Here is a 19,976-nt window from a genome sequence, read left to right as displayed (position 1 = left end):
CTCTCTTACAGCTTTGCCAAACTTACGCCCTGGATCTCAATATAGCACATAAGCATCCAGTCCACGGTCAAGTCTGTGGTAGTATTATATTACGGCACCTAGTGTACATCAATTTGCATTTTGGGATTTTTTTCTGTCAGCACAGTAGGAATAATCATTTCCTATTCTTGCAAGTAAACAGTGGTAAAGCCCAGCAAATCAAGGTTTTTTACATTATCAGGGCCCTTGGGAGAAACCTGAATTGTGCCCTCGGTATTGAGAAGTCCTTGAATGATTTCAAAATGACATCTTTTAACATTTCTCAATGAATAATGCATGTGTCTGTTAATCCTCAAGCCTTGTTAGGCAGTAAAATGAAATGAGCACTGGACAAAGTGTCACAAGACCTAGGATCCAGCCTTTTCTCTGTTATGGACTCACAGAGGTACTTAACCCATTCACTTCAACTCTCTGGGCTTCAGTTCAACTGTAAAATGCAAACTGACGATCTGTCACTTCCCAAAGCATAAAAGAGTCTCATATGTTCGACACTGCTCCTGTGAATGACAAGATTTGAATCTGTCTCTGATAATTTCATATTCTCTGACTAGGGTTCTGGTAACTGATTCTTGGGACCTACGGCATAAGAGGAAGGCTTTGGGGACGTCACTTTAATGGGCAAGGGAAACAGGACTGTCTATGGTCTCTCCTCTGGGATTAAGTAGGAGTCAGAAGAAGGAGTTAAATTCCTTGTTTGGTTTCAAGCATCTGACTGGTGCCAAAAGTGTCTATCAGAGGAAGACAGAAAGCATGCTTATTTCTCCTTTTAATTTCAGTTACTTAGTGCAAAGGGGGATAATTGAGTCCATTGATTCCTAAAAATCCCTAGGTGGAAATTCAGTGAGCTTTTTGGAAGAGTCAATGTCCCTCTTAGATGTATTCACCTTTACAATATTCTGTACTATATTACACTGGCTCCAACAGAATAGATACAATAGATGGTTCCTCTCTCACAGAAATATTACTGTAAACATGCAAGGTAGAGTAGTACATGTGTTAACAAGTGCAAAGAAAATTTTATAATTAAAAAAAATTTCCCCTTTGGCACAGACTTCTTGGAGTATGGCATTTATGTATTCCAAAACTTTGCTAGCTCGGAATCTTTCCCTGGGCTAAAAAAATTGAATCCCATCTAATAAACAAGGTCTTTATGTATACCACAGGGAAATATATTTAATATCCTGTGATACACCATAATGGAAAAAATATAAAAATGTTTATATGTGTATGACTGAGTCAGTTTTCTGCACAGCAGAATTTGGCACAACATTGTAAATCAACTATACTTCAATTAAAAAAAGTTGAATCCCATCTATAAGATTGGTACCTTTGCCACCATACCTGAGACTTACAGCAACTAAAACATTCAGAAAGATATACTCCTTGCTGAATGACCCAAAGCTCTCTAACAAATGTAGCTTTCCTAGTTGAATAAAATTATAACTTTTTTCTTCCCTGGAAAGATTACAGAAGTATAATATGCAGTCTCTGCACAGCACTGTTGATAGCAGAGAAGGGAGCAGGAAAGTCATTTGGGATTTAATCTTGGGTCATGTTGCACCATAAAAATCTATCATTTCCTTTCTGATAATCTCTGAATGGAGTTTCTAACAGTTTCATGCTATAGATAGCCTCATCATTTAAAGTTTGAAGGCACCTTCCTTAATATTTCCTCTTCGAGCACAAAAGAAAAACAACATGCAAACCAGAAAACAATTTCATTTACATTTTTTCAAAATAAGTTGTCAGTTATGTGTCTAAAAATGTAAATTTAATTCAAAATTATTTTATCCATTGTTGACTTTTTAAATGTACTGATTATTTATTCTGTTAGATGCAGCTTATCTATGAGCAACTGTTTCTATTATTTTATTTCCTCTCTCTCTCATTAAAAATATGTTTTGTTTTGTTTTGTTTTTCTTTCTGGAGTGTTTTCTTTGAAAGCAGACTCTCTATAGCTAACATTAATTATAATTCACTTTTAAAGTGAAAGTATGTAACTTATATAAGCTAATAGGAACACACATTCATGCTGGTAAGGGTCCTGAGATATTATAGCTCTTTTTATTTTTTAATCATAGCTCATTTTGAAAATAACACAAATCTAATTTAATATTTTGACAGATAAAAGTATCATCTACAAAGAATTATAGCAAAGAGTAGATAAAAACATCCTGCACATTCATACAAGTAACTCTGCTTAATAAAGAGTTGGTTAAATCATGAATGTTCACAAGGCTATTTTATTCAATATCAATTGAGGGAAACACATTATGAAAAACCTCTCCATGTCAAACTTATATTTCTCCAAGTTCAAAGTTGCCTGCTCCCTCTCACCTCAGGCAGCCAACTGTATAATTATTTTTGTTTGTGCAAATACCAAGGAAATGACATACAAGGATGGTCCAGATTTATTATATCCATACCACCCTCAGATCTGACAGGTTACCCAGAATCTGGTGTGAAGACATCAATTCAAGACAGCAAGGGTGAAAGGCACAGATAATAGCTAATATGCATTTAAAAACTAGAGCTTACCATTTCAATTTCTTTCTGTTTTCTCCAGAGATCTCCAAAAAATTCATGTGACAGCCACTCCAGCAAGGACACTACTGATCTGTGCATCAATTCCAGCTCCCTGTTCTGAGAACAACCAATCCAATCCCCCTTCACTACCACCCCAAAAAAAGGAAAGAGAGAAAGAAAGAAAAAAAGAAAGAAAGAAAGAAAGAAAAGCAAGGAAGGAAGAAAGAAAGAAAGAATGAAAAAAATGAATGAAGGAAAGAAAGAAAGAAGGGAAGGAAGAAAGAAAGGAAGGGAGTAGGGAAAGAGGTTGGAAGGAAAGAGTAAAAAGAAAACAAGAGAAAGCTGAAAGAAAAATGAAGAAAGCAAGAGGAAAAAGAAAAATAAAATTCTTAGCATTACCTAATCACTACCATGTTGAACAACATGGTAGTGAGATGTCAGAGTGAAATATGCAAGCCACACTGTGAACACTGAACATTTCCGTTTTCCAGGGGTAGCTTGAGCTAATGCTCACTCTCTCTCTCTCTTCCTCTCTCTCTCTCTTTCTGATTAATGATGCAGGGCTACCACTCCAGCCTGCAAAGCTTCACACAACACAGAAATTCTCGTTTCTATTTATAGGGCCACAGTGTATCGTCTTCCAATCCTGTGGTTGAACTCAGCTTTGAGTTTGTGGTATACAGCCTATTTGCTTATGAAGCCCTTTGCTGAAACTAGGTGCCCCTGTTCCCATCCGTAGACAGTCGATCACTGCAATCTTCACTATTATCCTTTCTCACAGACTCTCAGTTATTGTGTTCAAATATGAAAATGGACACACCCTATCTAAGGATGTCCCTTAGGTAACTCCCAATAGGAGAGGTCAAGGTGGGGAAGACATCTGCCTAGGGTATTCTTTTATGTTTAAACCTCCAAACTCCTGATAATGAAATAAATATTCCTTAAGAGGTTTGGAGATACTTAACTCACCATTTCCTATCCACCAACTCCCCATTCCCCTCAGAGTCCTTGTGACCAGGAAGTACAGGAAAGCACCCATTTCCTCTCAGTGTTTAGGGAGGACTGAGTGAAAAGTGGCTGGTTTCCTTTAGCCCAGACTCATAGCCACAGCCTCTTAAAGATGGTGTTCCAAGTAACTTCAGAGTCCCAGAGCACAGCACCACACTATATTAGGCACCTAACACCCCACCACCACTACCACCATCAGCACCACTGGAAGATGAACAAGAGGCAGCTGAAGGCAATTCCCAAGACTTGAGTAGTATCTTTAGATCAGAGTGAGGGAATTTTTCACAGTGGCCATAGGAGAAAGAAGTATGTTAGTGCAGATCCAGCCTCACACCAGGACATACCTGTATGATATACAGAGCACCTGTAGGGCTCTCTGTTTCAAAATGCTTCCTTCACAAATGCCTGAAACACCAGCCCTTTGGAGGTAAGCATTCCCTTCTTCCTGAAGTCTTGATTTTCAAATCCTGATGCTCTCTTACAAATATACTTACTTAAAAACCTTGGTGTGAATAAGTTAATTAGAATTCAAAAGACAGAAGTAGATGGTGGTAGCAGGTCACAAAGGAAAACTGAAGAGACACCAAGATGGGAAAACTGAACTGCCAAAAGTAATCTTTTTTTTTTTCATAAACACTTCAGTAAGAACTGAAAGTAATACAGTCATTTCAACTGGTATTTAGAGAAAGTCTTTCAAAACTAAATGAATGGATATTTTTAACATCTTTATTGGAGTATAATTGCTTTACAATGGTGTGTTAGTTTCTGCTTTATAACAAAGTGAATCAGTTATAAATATACATATGTTCCCATATCTCCTCCCCCTTGCATCTCCCTCCCTCCCACCCTCCTTATCACACCCCTCTAGGTGGTCACAAAGCACCGAGCTGATCTCCCTGTGCTATGCAGCTGCTTCCCACTAGCTATCTATTTTACGTTTGGTAGTGTATATATATCCATGCCACTCTCTCACTTTGTCACAGCTTACCCTTCCCCCTCCCCATAGCCTCAAGTACATTCTCTAGTAGGTCTGTGACTTTATTCCCATCTTACCCATAGGTTCTTCATTACATTTTTTTTCTTAGATTCCATATATATGTGTTAGCATACAGTATTTGTCTTTCTCCTTCTGACTTACTTCACTCTGTATGACAGACTCTAGGTCCATCCACCTCACTACAAATAACTCAATTTTGTTACTTTTTATGGCTGAGTAGTATTCCATTGTATACATGTGCCACATCTTCTTTATCCATTCATCCAATGATGGACACTTAGGTTGCTTCCATCTCCTGGCTATTGTAAATAGAGCTGCAATGAACATTTTGGTACATGACTCTTTTTGAATTATGGTTTTCTCAGGGTATATGCCCAGTAGTGGGACTGCTGGGTTATATGGTAGTTCTATTTGTAGTTTTGTAAGGAACCTCCATATTGTTCTCCATAGTGACTGTACCAATTCACATTCCCACCAGCAGTGCAAGAGTGTTCCCTTTTCTCCACACCCTTTCCAGCATTTATTGTTTCTAGATTTTTTGATGATGGCCATTCTGACTGGTGTGAGATGATATCTTACTGTAGTTTTGATTTGCATTTCTCTAATGATTAACGATGTTGAGCATTCTTTCATGTGTTTCTTGGCAATCTGTATATCTTCTTTGGCGAAATGTCTATTTAGGTCTTCTGACCATTTTTGGATTGGGTTGTTTTTTTTTTGTTGTTATTGAGCTGCATGAGCTGCTTGTAAATTTTGGAGATTAATCGTTTGTCACTTGCTTCATTTGCAAATATTTTCTCCCATTCTGAGGGTTGTCTTTTGGTCTTCTTTATGGTTTCCTTTGCTGTGCAAAAGATTTGAAGTTTCACTAGGTCCCATTTGTTTATTTTTGTTTTTATTTCCATTTCTCTAGGAGGTGGGTCAAAAAGGATCTTGCTGTGATTTATGTCATAGATTTTTCTGCCTATGTTTTCCTCTAAGAGTTTGATAGTGTCTGGCCTTACATTTAGGTCTTTAATCCATTTTGAGCTTATTTTTGTGTATGGTGTTAGGGAGTGTTCTAGTCTCATACTTTTACATGTACCTGTCCAGTTTTCCCAGCACCATTTATTGAAGAGGTTGTCCTTTCTCCACTGTACATTCCTGCCTCCTTTATCAAAGATAAGGTTTCCATATGTGTGTAGGTTTATCTCTGGGCTTTCTATCCTGTTCCATTGGTCTATATTTCTGTTTTTGTGCCAGTACCATACTGTCTTGATTACTGTAGCTTTGTAATATAGTCTTAAGTCAGGGAGCCTCATTCCTCCAGCTCCTTTTTTTTCATTCTCAAGATTGCTTTGGCTATTCAGGGTCTTCTGTGTTTCCATACAAATTGTGAAATTTTTTGTTCTAGTTCTGATCAAGTGGGGTATATTCCAGGAATGCAAGGATTCTTCAGTATATGCAAATCAATCAAGGTGATACACCATATTAACAAATTGAAGGAGAAAAACTATATGATCATCTCAATAGATACAGAGAAAGCTTTTGACAAAATTCAACACCTATTTATGATAAAACCCTGCAGAAAGTAGCCATAGAGGGAACTTTCCTCAACATAATAAAGGCCATATATGACAAGCCCACAGCCAACATCATCCTCAATGGTGAAAAACTGAAAGCATTTCCACTAAGATCAGGAACAAGATAAGGTTGCCCACTCTCACCACTCTTATTCAACATAGTTTTGGAAGTTTTAGCCACAGCAATCAGAGAAGAAAAGGAAATAAAAGGAATCCAAATCAGAAAAGAAGAAGTAAAGCTGTCACTGTTTGCAGATGACACATTACTATACATAGAAAAACCTAAAGACTCTACCAGAAAACTACTAGAGCTAATCAATGAATTTGGTAAAGTAGCAGGATACAAAATTAATGCACAGAAATCTCTGGCATTCCTATACACTAATGATGAAAAATCTGAAAGTGTAATCAAGAAAACAGTCCCATTTACCATTGCAACAAAAAGAATAAAATATCTAGGAATTAACCTACCTAAAGAGACAAAAGACCTGTATGCAGAAAATTATAAGACACTGATGAAAGAAATTAAAGATGATACAAATAGATGGAGATATTTATCATGTTCTTGGATTGGAATTATCAACATTGTGTAAATGACTCTACTACCCAAAGCAATCTACAGATTCAATGCAGTCCCTATCAAACTACCACTGGCATTTTTCACCGAACTAGAATGAAAAGTAATCTTTAGTGGCTTTGTACTAGGATAGCTATGGTGAAAATATTCCTGAGCACGTTGGGGAAAATATAAGGGGGAAAAGAGTAAATTAATCTTAATTTGCATTAAGTCAGGTATGTTGACCACAGACCAAAATAGATTACCTCTGCTTTATCTTTTTATTCTGTACTCCAAGGTCTGGCAGAATATGGGGGTAATGCTTTGTTTGTTTATTTAATGAAATTTTTCCTATTTGCTTTTGGTTTCTCTAGAGTTTATCATGATGCTCTTTTCCCTCACACTCCATCCAGCAAACATTTATTGAATAACTGCTAAATGAAGACCAGTGCATCAAATACAGATTAGGAGGAGACAATGAGGGGAAAAGTGTGGGAGGGGGCTGATAGTAAAGGCATTGGTGCCACCTCCCAACAGCTTTTTAGGATCTAGTTAAGCAGCTAAGACAATATGCAGTTGCCTCAAATATGTGGCAACATATATGTGATAAGGGTCTAAGAATGCCATATTTAGAGTCACAAGATTTCATAACAGAAGTTAGGGATCCTGGAGGGCTGGGGTAAGGAATGGAGTTTCAGGATGGAAGTCAGTCAAGTATTCCCAGGAGAAGGAGAGAATAGGCTGGGCCTATTAATAATGGCAGGATTCCAATAAGTAAATAATAGAAAGATATTATTTGGATTTCTAAAAACCCATAAATTTTGATGCTTTAAACAGGCCCACCTTTTAGTAGCCTAATTTTCCTCCTGTCTTCTTCCACAAAATAAGGTTTAGGTGTAAGCATATCAGTCTCTTTGAGTATTCAGCCTGCTAGCTCAGATAGAATTCATAAGAGCCAATCTTCATTTTGAAATAAAGCAACCGGTGGCAAAATTTCCTGACCTGGGCTGTACTTTTCCTATCTAGGTCAAGGAACTTTAGGCTGATTAGAATCAAAGGAATACTCATATAGGAACATTGTTAAATTTCACTCCACTTTGGTCAAGTAAAAATTGTATATCAGAGCTGAAGGGGATATGAGTGATGCTTTAGTCTAAGCTTTCATTTTAAAGATGAAGAAGGTAAAAGAGAAGGAACCCATCTCATGTCTCGCAGTCAATTAATGATAAAGCTGAAACCTAAACCTGGGTTTCTTGACTTTTATGACAATGTCCCCAGCAAAGTCATTTCTATCTGGACCGCATCTAATGGCATCTCTGAAATGGTTGATTTATTTGCAGTTATGTCATCTGTGGCAAGGCTTAGTCATTCAATTGCAGAAGAAAGGTCAAATATCAAATAGAGTAAAAAACTAAGTTCTATGGCTCTGCCTTTATATATAAAAGGGGTTGATATTTTAAATCATTAGATTGACTTAAAAAAAAAAAAGGTCAAGCCCACTCAAATTAAGGATACAAATCTACGGATCAAGATAATTCTTTATCCTTTCTCAAAATTTGAATTCTGAAATATAAAATATACTAAAGTAGAAATAAAGGAAATGTTTGAGCTCTTATTATTAATTTGAGGAGAGAATTTTCTTTTTAATAAATGTTTCATTATGATCTAATGTTTACCTCACAATTCTAAAATTACTGTTTTAACTTAAATTTTTTGATGTGTTGTATATAAAATATTGCATGTTATAATATAGATTATCATTAATATAGTTTTTCTAAGCATATTCATACCATCAGACCTGCAATTTAAATATCAAGAGTTCTCCCTTTCCAATAATTTTCTATAGCTTAAATTTTCATTTGTTGTGATTTAATCATGACTAGCATTTGTTCTATAATCTGCAGAGTGCTTATGCCTTTTTATGTAATTGTACAGAATTAATACATCATCATTCATAAAATATGAGTGCTGCAATTAACAGATTAAAATACATTAAAAATAAATTACCTAAACTGTTTTCCTTGGGAAATTACCAGTTAAAGTACTAATTATACTCATTCCTTGTTTAAGTAGAGCATTTTTCAATGTGAAAGGGGAGGGTATTTCATGACCTGAGATTTGGCAATGCTCCAGTCACTGTGCTACCTCTTTTACATTCATTATCTTACTTACTTATCAAAACAACCCTATGCTTTAGGTGCTATTTGTCCCCAGTTTATATTGAAAAAGACAGGTTCAGAGATGTTAAGTAATTTTCCCCAAGTTGCACAGCTTTGATAGTCAAGAAATGCTGAGGATTGATTTGGAGTTTTGAAATTAAGATTTCAATACAGAGAATATCATTATTGATTCTCAGGCTATAGTGGTACCAGTTGGTAATGTATAATATTTTAACCAAATTCTATTAATTATTATAAATATACATACAATAAAAAATAACTTATAAATGGAGATTCAGGAGATGTTCAGGGCCAAAAGAAAAACTTTCATAGTTTTGGGATTATGAGGTTACAGCATAAGGGAGATTTCATATTTAGGGACCTCTCACATAGTCCTAAATGGACTGCAATATATCTCTAAATACCAAACTTTCAATCAGTCCCAGGGTAGATCACCTACACAACTCCTTCTTTCTTTGCCAAAGTTTTCATTTATATCTGATACCTGTATGTTTTGTGTTTCCTTGGGGTATAGTCTCTTACAGGATCATGGAAGAAGGTGAGAAAACAGAATTCACTTTACAGAAATTTACTAAATCCAGCAAGAAAGTGTGTGGGGGGAATTAGTGGAAAGTTGTTTCTATTCCAGACAAGTAGTCCAGTGGCCACATACAAAGAGCTAGTTTGTTCAAGAGTATACTCATTTACAAAGCCAATGTAGTAAAGTTTAATTTGTTCATTGAATTTTCATTCTTTATCTAGAAAATAAAGATAAATGGTCCAGAACACAGTGTTAAAACTAATAAATAGTGGTTATCATGTATTAGGACATGTTTAGGGCCTGACGGGAGCCTATTTTGCTATTTTGAAAAATATTCAAGAACATTATACTAAAAGTCACAGTGTAAGTACAAATGAGCAATGGATTTCCCAATCAAAAATATCACTCAAGGGAATAGAGCAAAGGATCTACATACTCAGACCAGAATTCAAGGCAGAAGTGATTTTGTTGTTGCTTATTTTAAGTCCTTATAATTAGCATAAGTAGTTAGGGAGGGTATCTACTGTACTAGACCTTTGATAATAGGGGATTCAGCTGCAGCCACCAAGGTTACTTTATACAGCCTGTATTCGGGTATACATCTGTGGACAATGCCCTACAGAGAAAGAAACACCCTTATCCATATACAGACTAGAAGGTCACTTATTGTACACAATGTAACACTCAGTGCAAGTGTTATAACCCCTAAAACCCACTCACATACCTGCCACCAGGTATGAAAAGTCAGTATCTCAGAAGTGGGTTTTATTTTTTGTTCTTCCTCTTCTGTGTCCTTTTTGCAAAAGCAAACTCTGTTGCGAAGTGTAACATGTATAGCCTCAAATTCCTTACTTAGTGTAAGTTTATCAAGTAAATCTGCTCTCAGTAGAGACCCTGGCAGTTTCAGGACAATTAACAGGAAAGGAGTTCTGAAGAGGAATGGGAAGGGTGTGGGGAGGTATCCACCACATAATTTGCCTTGGGTCAAACATACTGATCACATAAGAGGCAAAGTATTGGAGTAAAAGAATTCTTAGACATCTTCCTGTACATGAGTTTTTATTGGTGAGCCATGCATTGAGTTCAGAAATTCGTGGAATCTCTGAAAGCATTTATAAAATTTTTGTGTGCAATCATATGTGCACTTTTGGGGGGAGAAAGTCCATATTTTAATCTGATTCTTGTATGGGACTGGGGCCACCTCAGACTATCTGCTCTCAGGAAGTGCAACCTGGCAGGAAGAGCCTAGTGAGTGAGGATTTTCAAATAATAATCCCTCAAATGGTTACAAGCCACTGATCTGTCCAACTTCCTCATTTTACTGGTGAGGAAATTGAAGCCAAGAGAGTTACAAATCTTGTCCAAAACAGTATAATCAGGATGAGCTCAGTGGAAATTATTTTGAGTCTAATGAGAAATGATCTCTCTTAACCTCTATTTTCCTTGATATTATCTTTGTGAGGGGCACTGTGGGTGGAAAAGAGGATGCTCAATATGTTGGATACAGGCTTATGCTGGTATTTTCTGACCTGAGTAATGGCAGAAGAGGAGAGGTGGCAAAAAGGGAAAGGAAATGTTGAATAAAGCAGACTTTTCAGCCTAGAGAATCTCTGAAATTGTATGAAAATGTTAGCTTAGCAAGATGTAAATGATGTAGTACTGATAAGCTGCTTCCCTCACCACTATGTAGGGAGTAGGTGAGTCCCTGGTCCCCCATCCCAAAAGGCCATGCTCCCTCCCAAGTAATTAATCAAATACCTAATAGTTGAATTCAAAGCCATCTGTCCTTTTTTGGAGCCTCCCCATTTGTCTCGTAACTATTTCTTTTCCTCCATCTTCCATATGTCTTGGTTAAGGAAAAGAAGTGTAGGCATTTGCAATTTCAGGGATTATCATCACATTAACCAAATCATTCTATGCCCTACCCTACATGTTTTAGTCAGGGCACTTTCATATGCAAATGACTGAAACCCACTTAAACTGGATTTTTAAAAAATGTGTTAGCTCATGTACCTGAAATTTCCAGGACTTCAAGCACTGCTGTACTTAGGTTCTCAGACAATCAAAGCAGAGATATGTTTTTGTTGTTGGTGTTTTTTTTGGTCATATCTTGTCTCTTATTTCCTCTGGTTTGGCTTCATTCTTATGTAGGCTTTCCACAAGTCGTGATAAGTTGTGCTCCCAATAGTCCTGGAAAATAAGTAGAGCAGGTATTATTATACTCTTCTTATCCATGAAGAAAATGGAAAACAGATGATTTAAAGATGTAAGAGAATTGCTCAAGGTAACATAACTAGTTAGGTAGGTGACTGTATCAGACACTTCACATCATTTCAGACCTACATTTTACTCCAGTTGTTGCTTAAGCAACTAGCTGTGGACCAACATAATCTGACAGCATCATATCTCAAGTGCACCATATAGATCTCTCATTTTGGCTCAGGATTTCTCTGTATAGAATGGATGCCTTCTGGAAAACTTGAAACTGTGACAGAGCTTTAGAAAATGTTCATCACTGCAGATCCAATAGGATCTTAAACAGGACTGGCTCTAACAAGATGGATTTTAAATAGGAAAAATGCTTTGCCTTACTCTATATCTAAAAATGTAATCAGCCACTTAGAGAACAGGAGCGATGTGGATAAGCAACATAACATGTAGAAAAGACTGAGGAATTTCAGCTGACATTTAGCTCAGACTCAGTGAACAGTGAGCAATAATCAACAGCAAAAAGTAAATGCTGTCTTAGGCCAAATTAATGGAAATAAGCTATCTAGAATGATGGAGATGATAGTTATATTCTACTCTGAGCTAGTCACTCCTAGCTACTAAAGTAGTTTATAAAGTTCAGGTGGTCACAACTTGAGGAGAGAATATAATAAGAAAAGAACACCTAAGATAATAAAAAGGTATTTACAAGATAAGACAGTTGAAAGAACTGAGGAAGTTTAGTGTGCAGAATCTGGGAGTTTGGAATGGAGCACATGCCCTCTACCTTTAAATAACTCAGTGGCTGTTATACAAAAGAATAACAATATCTTATTCAGAAACCACTATGCGCCCTTTACATGAGCAGATTAATCAACGCAACCCTAAAGGGAGGATAGGAAGCTGCAGATGCAAACTACCAAGAGACATATGCTTCCTGAATGTTAGAAAAAGAAATATTCAAGCAATTACCTATGACAAAAGTTTAAAAAGACAGACTAGGCAAGCAAATGAGTTCCCTGTCCCCATAAAGTTATGAAAGCAGAAGCTAGACTATTCATAATGGAAATTACTATGTACTGAATCGTAGCCTTTACAAAATTCATATGTTGAAGCCTTAATCCCCAATGTGACTATATTTGGAGATAAGGATGGCCTGTGAGGGGATGGTAAAAGTTAAATGAGGTTATAAGGATGGGGCCTTTATTCAATGGAGCTGCTGCCTTTATAAGAAGAGGAAGAGACACCGAGTGTGCCCTCTTTCTTTCTTTCCCTTATGTGAGGACACAGTTGGAAGGCAGCTATCTGGAAGCCAGGAAGAAAGCTCTCACCAGAATCTGAATCCTGAATCCTGCCAGAACCTGGATCTGAGATTTTCCAGGCTCCAGAACTATGAGAAAATCAAGTTCTATTGTTTAACATACCCAGTCTATTCTGTTATGTCAGCCTGAGCAGACTAATGCAGAGATGCTGCATTAAGCAAAGGAAGAAAACTTAGGCTACACCAAAGATTCTAAAATCATTTGAAAAAGCCCCAGGGGATCTGCAAAAGCATGAATCTAGGCACACAACTCAAAGAGTTCCATGTTAAAATCCTTTATATATAGAATTTCTATGTAAAAAATCAGTTAAATAAATAATTTGAATGCTTTAAAAATATTTGGAAAAAGTGATTGAGCCCATTAATCATTTTGATCCTTCCCATACTTGAGGTAGTATGATCACATAGCACAATAATCAAAAGCAAAGTCTCTAGAGTTCCACCTGGGTTCTAAACTTGATTCAACTGCTCACTAGCTCCTTAATCTTGGACACACAATTTAACTTCTCAGTGCCTCAGTGCCCTCGTTTGTAAAATGTGGATAATAAGAGAACCCACTATGTGGGGATGTTATGAGGTATAAATAAGTTAATATAAGCAAAGTGGTAACTAAGCATTCAATTTATGTTATCTATTATTATCATTAACATTATTATATGAAAAGACACTATGAGAGTTTGTAATAAGTTCCAAGTCCACTCTCAGTATGGTTACAAACTTTCTCATTCTTCACATATCCAACACTAGCCTAATATTTTGCTGCCATATACAGAGGTCTCATCATCTTCCTTCTGATAAAGACAAGGCTTGTATTTCAGTGGCTCAGAACTGTTAAGGAACTAAAAAAAAAAAGCTAATAAGTTTAATGTTCGAGGTATATTTATTGAGGAAAAGTAAGAATATTTACTTGACTTCACTCCCATTTCAGATTTGTATAGATTTACATATGTGGTATGTGTTAGAAAAAGACTAAAAAATTAACTTCTCAGCTTAATCTTCCCTCTCTCCATGTCCTCAAGTCTGCATGAAGTGAGAGAGTGGCATGGACATATATACATTACCAAATGTAAAATAGGTAGCTAGCGGGAAGCAGCTGCATAGCACAGGGAGATCAGCTAGGTGTTTTGTGTCCACCTAGAGGGGTGGGATAGGGAGGGTGGGGGGGAGACACAAGAGGGAGGAGATATGGGGATATATGTACACATATAGCTGATTCACTTTGTTATACAGCAGAAACTAAAAAATAATTGTAAAGCAATTATACTCCAATAAAGATTTTAAAAAATTAACTTCTCCAAACCATTGCCCCATCTCTACCTACCATTCTCCCCTATCCAACAAATTGGAATTCTACCACTTAAATTGGGAATTGGCAAGGTATGACATGCAGGTCAAATCTAATGTTTATATGCCATTAACTTCATCTGTTTAGAGTATTTTCAGAGTGATACACTATCACTATAATCAAATTTTAGAACACTTTAGAACATTATCAGAACCCAAAAAAGAAACCATTAGCAGTTACTTTCCAGTTCCCTCACCACCCCTAAGCCATCACTAATACACTTTCTGTCTGTATAGATTTGTCTGTCCTGAATCTTCTATATAAATGTAATCATAAAATATTCGGCATTTTGTGACTGGCTTCTATCAATTTGCATAATATTTTCAAGATTCATCCATGTTGTAGTATGCATCGCCACTCCAATATTTGTTTATTGCCAAGTAATATTTCATAGTGTGGATATATCACATTTTGCTTATTCATTCATTAGTTGATGGAAATTTGGCTTGCTTTGAATTTTAAACTATCATGAATAAGGCTTCTATGAACATTTGTGTGCAAATTTTTATATGAGTGTAAGTTTTCATTTCTCTTGATTAAATATGTAGGGTTGCTAGATCCTGTGGTTAACTCCATGTTTAATCTTTTGAGTAACTAACAGACTGTTTGCCAAACTAGCTACATAAGTTTACAATCCCACCAACAATATATAAGGGTTCCAATTATTACTCCATATCCTTGTCAACATGTTATTTTTTTTTTTTTATTATAGCCAATCTAATGGGTATGAATTGGTCTTGAATTGCATTTACCTATTGTATAGTGATGAACATGTTTTCATGTGCTTATTGCCTTTTTGGTCATCTTCTTTGAAGAAATATCTATTAAGATCTTTGGTCCATTTTTAATAGGTTTGTCTTTTTATTGAATTATGAGAGTGCTTTATATATTCTGGATACAAGACATTTAGCAGATATATAATTTACAAATGTGTCCCCTTAATGTATGAATTCTTTGCACTTTCCTGGTTGTGTCCCTTAAAACACCATAATGCTTATTTTTTATAAAATCCAATGTGTAAATCTTCTCTTTTATTGCTTATACATTTTTGTGTGTGTGTGTGGTATGAGGGCCTCTCACTGTTGTGGCCTCTTCCATCACGGAGCACAGGCTCTGGACACGCAGGCTCAGCAGCCATGGCTCATGGGCCTAGCCGCTCCGTGGCATGTGGGATGTTCCTGGACTGGGGCATGAACCCATGTCCCCTGCATTGGCAGGCGGACTCTCAACCACTGCGCCACCAGGGAAGCCCTTGCTTATACATTTTTTGTAACCAACATTGCCTAAATTAAAGTCATGAAGATTTATTGTATGTTTTATCCTAAAACTTTTATAGTGTTAGATCTTACATTTAGGTATATGATATATTTTCAGTTAGTTTGTGTATATGGTGTGAGGTAGGGATATAATTTAATTCTTTTGCAAGTAGATATGTTATCTTAGAAACATTTATTTAAAAAAACTATTCTTTTTACTTTTCTTGACCATAATTAAAAGTTTATATTTGAACTTTAAAATCTCTCCATTTATCAATTTGTCTATCCTTATACTAGTACCACACTATCTTGATTACTGTTGCCTTGTATTAGGTTTTGGAATTGAAAATTGTAACTCCTCTAAATTTCTTTTTCATTTTCCAGATCATAGATGTACTTCCATTATTTAGATCATCTTTAATTTCTTTCAATGATATTTTGTAGTTTTCAACGTACAAGTTTTCCACTTCTTCATTAATTTATTCATTTTATATTAATATAACTATAATAATTATATATTGATATAAAATATATATCATATTATTATAAAATGAAATTCTATTACTAATTTCATTTTCAGGTTGTTTATTCCTAGGGTATGGAAATAGAATTGATTTTTGTGTACTGATCTCATATGCTGTAACCTTACTTTTTAGTTCTAATTTTAGAACAATTAGCTCTAATATTAATTTCTATAGCTTTTTAGTAGATTTCTTAAGGTTTTTTTAACATAAGATTATGTTATCTCTGAATATAGATAGTTTATTTCTCCCTTTCTAATTTAGATGAGTTTTATTTCTTCCTTCTTATCTCTCTGCCCAAGTTAGTACTATGTTGAATAGAAGTGGTGAGAATGAATATCTATGTCTTGTTCCCGATATTAGGGGGGAAACACACACAGTTTCACACTTTCACCAGAATATGATGTTAGTTTTGGATTGTTGGTAGATGTCCTTGAACAGGTTGGGGAAATTCCTTTCTCTTCTTACTTTGTTGAGCATTTTTATTATGGTAGGGTGTTGGATTTCATCAAATGATTCTTCTGTGTCTACTGAAATAAGCATATATTTTCCTCTTGAATTAATACAATGTATAACATTGATTTTGGCTGTTCAAACAAACCTTGCATTCCTGGGATAAGTCTTACTTATTAATGGTATATATTTTATATTTTACTGGATCTATTTAGTGTTTGGTTAAAGAATTTTGCATCTATATTCATGAGGTATATTAGTGTGTTGTCTTCATTTCTTGTGGTGTTTTTATCTGGCTTTGCTTATATGGTACTACTGACCTCATATAATGAGTTGGGTAGGAAGTGTTTTCTCTTCTGTTTTTCTGGAAGACTTTGAGAAGGATTAGTATTAATTCTTCTTTAAATGTTTAGTAGAATTCACGAGGGAAGCCATTTAGTCCTGAGCTTTTCTTTTGGGGAAGTTATTATCATTATCAACATCATCATCATCATTATTATTATTTATTAAATTTCTAAGTTTGTTACATAGGTCTATTCAGATTTTCTATGTCATCAAAAGTTAGTGTACTAGTTTATGTCTTTCTAAGAATTTGTCTAAGTTATTAAATTTGTTGGCATCCTGAAGTGGGTATAGAGGGAACATATCTCAACATATTAAAAGCTATTTATGACAAAACCACAGCCAACATAATACTCAATGGTGAAAATCTGAAAGCCTTCCCAGTAAAATCTGAAATTAGACAAGGATGTCCATTCTCACCACTTCTATTTAACGTAGTATTGGAAATCCTAGCCACAGCAACCAGACAAGAAAAAGAAATAAAAGATATCAAAATTGGAAGAGAAGAGGTAAAATTGTCATTATGTGCAGATGACATGATACTACATATAGAAAACCCTAAAGACTCAACAAAAAATCTACTGAAACAGATAAATGAGTTCAGCAAGGTAGAAGGATACAAGATTAACATACAGAAATCTGTTGCATTTCTGTATATGAACAATGAAATATCCAAAAGGGAAAGTAAAAAAAAAAAAAAAAACTTTACAAAATTGCATCAAAAAATATTTTGGAATAAACCTGACCAAGGCAGTGAAAGACTTATATGCTGAGAGCTATAAAATATTGATTAAAAAAATTGAAAATGATTCAAAGAAATGGAAAGATATCCCATGCTCTTGGATCAGAGGAATTAATATTGTTAAAATGGCCATACTGCCCAAAGAAATCTACATATTTAATGAAATCCCTATCAAATTACCCATGACAGTTTTCACAGAACTAGAAAAAATAATCCTAAAATTTATATGGAACCTTAAAAGACCCAGAATTGTCAAAGCAATCCTCCAGAACTAAGCTGAAGGCATAACCTTCCAGACTTCAGAGAATACTACAAAACTAGAATAATAAAAGTGAATGGCATTAGCACAGAAACAGACATATGGATCAATGGGACAGAATAGAGAGCCCAGAAATAAACCCACACACCTACAGTAAATTAACCTTTGACAAAGGAAGAGACAAAATATAATGGAGAAAAGAGAGTGTCTTCCACAAGTGATGTTGGGAAAGCCAGACAGCCACATATAAATCAATGAAGATAGAATACACCCTCACACATTACACAAAAATAAAGTCAAAATGGCTTAAAGACTTAAATATAATATATGATGCTGTAAAACTCCTAGAAGAGAACATCGGCAAAACATTCTCTGACATAAACTGTATCAATGTTTTCTTAGGTCAGTCTCCTAAGGCAATAGAAATAAAAGCAAAAATAAACAAGTATGACCTAAGCAACCTTATAAGCTTTTGCACAGCAAAGGAAACCATAAACAAAGTAAAAAGACAACTTACAGACTGGGAGAAAATATTTGCAAATGATGCAATACACAAGGGCTTAATTTCCATATTATAAAAACAACTTTGACAACTCAATAACAAAAATACAAATGATCCAGTCAAAAAAAAAAAAAATGAGCAGAAGACCTAAAAAGACATTTCTCCAAAGAAGATATACACAGAAATCTCTTACATACCTATACACTAACAATGAAAAATCAGAGAGAGAAATTAAGTAAACAGTCCCATTTATCATCACAATAAAATAAAATAAAATAAGATACCTAGGAATAAACCTGCTTAGGACACAAAAGACCTGTACTCAGAAAACTATAGGATACTGATGAAAGAAATCAATGATAACACAAACAGATGGAGAGACATACCACATTCTTGGATTGGAAGAATCAATATTGTGAAAATGACTATACTACATGAAGCAATCTATGATTCAATGCAATCCCTGTAAAATTACCAATGGCATTTTTCACAGAACTAGAACAAAAAAATTTCAATTGGTATGGAGACATAAAAACCCTGAATAGCCAAAGCAATCTTGAGAAAGAAAAATGGAGCTGGAGGAACCAGGCTCCCTGACTTCAGACTATACTACAAAGCTACAGTAATCAAGACAGTATGGTGTTGGCACAAAACCAGAAATATAGATCAGTGGAACAGGATAGAAAGCCCAGAGATAAACCCACACACCTATTGTCATCTAATCTATGACAAAGGAGGCAAGAATATACAATGGAAAAAAGACCATCTCTTCAATAAGTGGTGCTGGGAAAACTGGATGGCTAAATGTACAAGAATGAAATTAGAACACTCTCTAACACCATACACAAAAATAAACTCAAAATGGATTAAAGACCTTAATGTAAGGCCAGACACTGTAAAACTCTTAGAGGAAAACATAGTCAAATCACTCTTTGACAAAAGTTGCAGCAAGACCTTTTTTCACCCACCTCCTAGAGCAATGAAAATAAAAACAAAAATAAACAAATGTCCCCTAATGAAACTTAAAAGCTTTTGCACAGCCAAGGAAACCATAAACAAGATGAAAAGACAGCCCTCAGAATGGGAGAAAATATTTGCAAATAAAGCAACTGAGAAGGGATTAATCTCCACAGTATACACACAGCTCATGAAGCTCAATATCAAGAAAACAAACAACCCAATCAAAAAATAGGTGGAAGAACTAAATAGACATTTATCCAACGAAGACATACAGATGGCCAACAAACACATGAAAAGATGCTCAACATCACTAATTATTAGAGAAACGCAAATCAAATCTACAATGACGTATCATCTCACACTGGTAGAATGGCCATCATCAAAAAATTTCCAAACAATAAATGCTGGAGAGGATGTGGGAAAAAGGGAATCCTCCTACACTGTTGGTGGGCATGTAAATTGGTACAGCCACTATGGATAACAGTATTGAGGTTCCTCAAAAAACTGAAAATAGAACTACCATATAACCCAGCAAACCCATTCCAGGGCATATGCCCAGAGAAAACCATAATTCAAAAAGACATGTATGACAATGTTCATTGCAGCACTATTTACAATAAGCAGGACTTGGAAGCAACCTACATGTCCATCAATAGAGGAATGTATGAAGAAGTTGCAG

General features: G+C 35.5%; 1 protein-coding gene across 10 annotated transcripts in view; it reads right to left on the bottom strand.

Annotated features, from left to right (window-relative positions):
- GPR174 (G protein-coupled receptor 174) overlaps positions 1 to 11,538 on the bottom strand; it is a 47,025-nt gene extending 35,487 nt beyond the window's left edge. For 6 of the 10 annotated variants that reach the window (XR_007474929.1, XR_007474930.1, XM_049705127.1 and 3 more), the window contains exon 1: positions 2,578 to 3,091. The gene's annotated coding sequence lies outside the window, so the exon portion shown is untranslated. Of the gene's footprint in view, positions 1 to 2,577; positions 3,092 to 11,401 lie in introns of those variants that run through there. The other 4 variants (XM_033406914.2, XM_004280447.4, XM_033406918.2 and 1 more) reach the window with 2 other exon arrangements.
- Between the last annotated feature and the right edge of the window lie 8,438 nt (positions 11,539 to 19,976).

The sequence above is a fragment of the Orcinus orca genome, chromosome X (genome assembly GCF_937001465.1).
Source record: "Orcinus orca chromosome X, mOrcOrc1.1, whole genome shotgun sequence".
In the NCBI taxonomy this organism is placed as follows: Eukaryota; Metazoa; Chordata; class Mammalia; order Artiodactyla; family Delphinidae; genus Orcinus; species Orcinus orca.
This window is presented reverse-complemented; position numbering and strand designations above follow the sequence as displayed.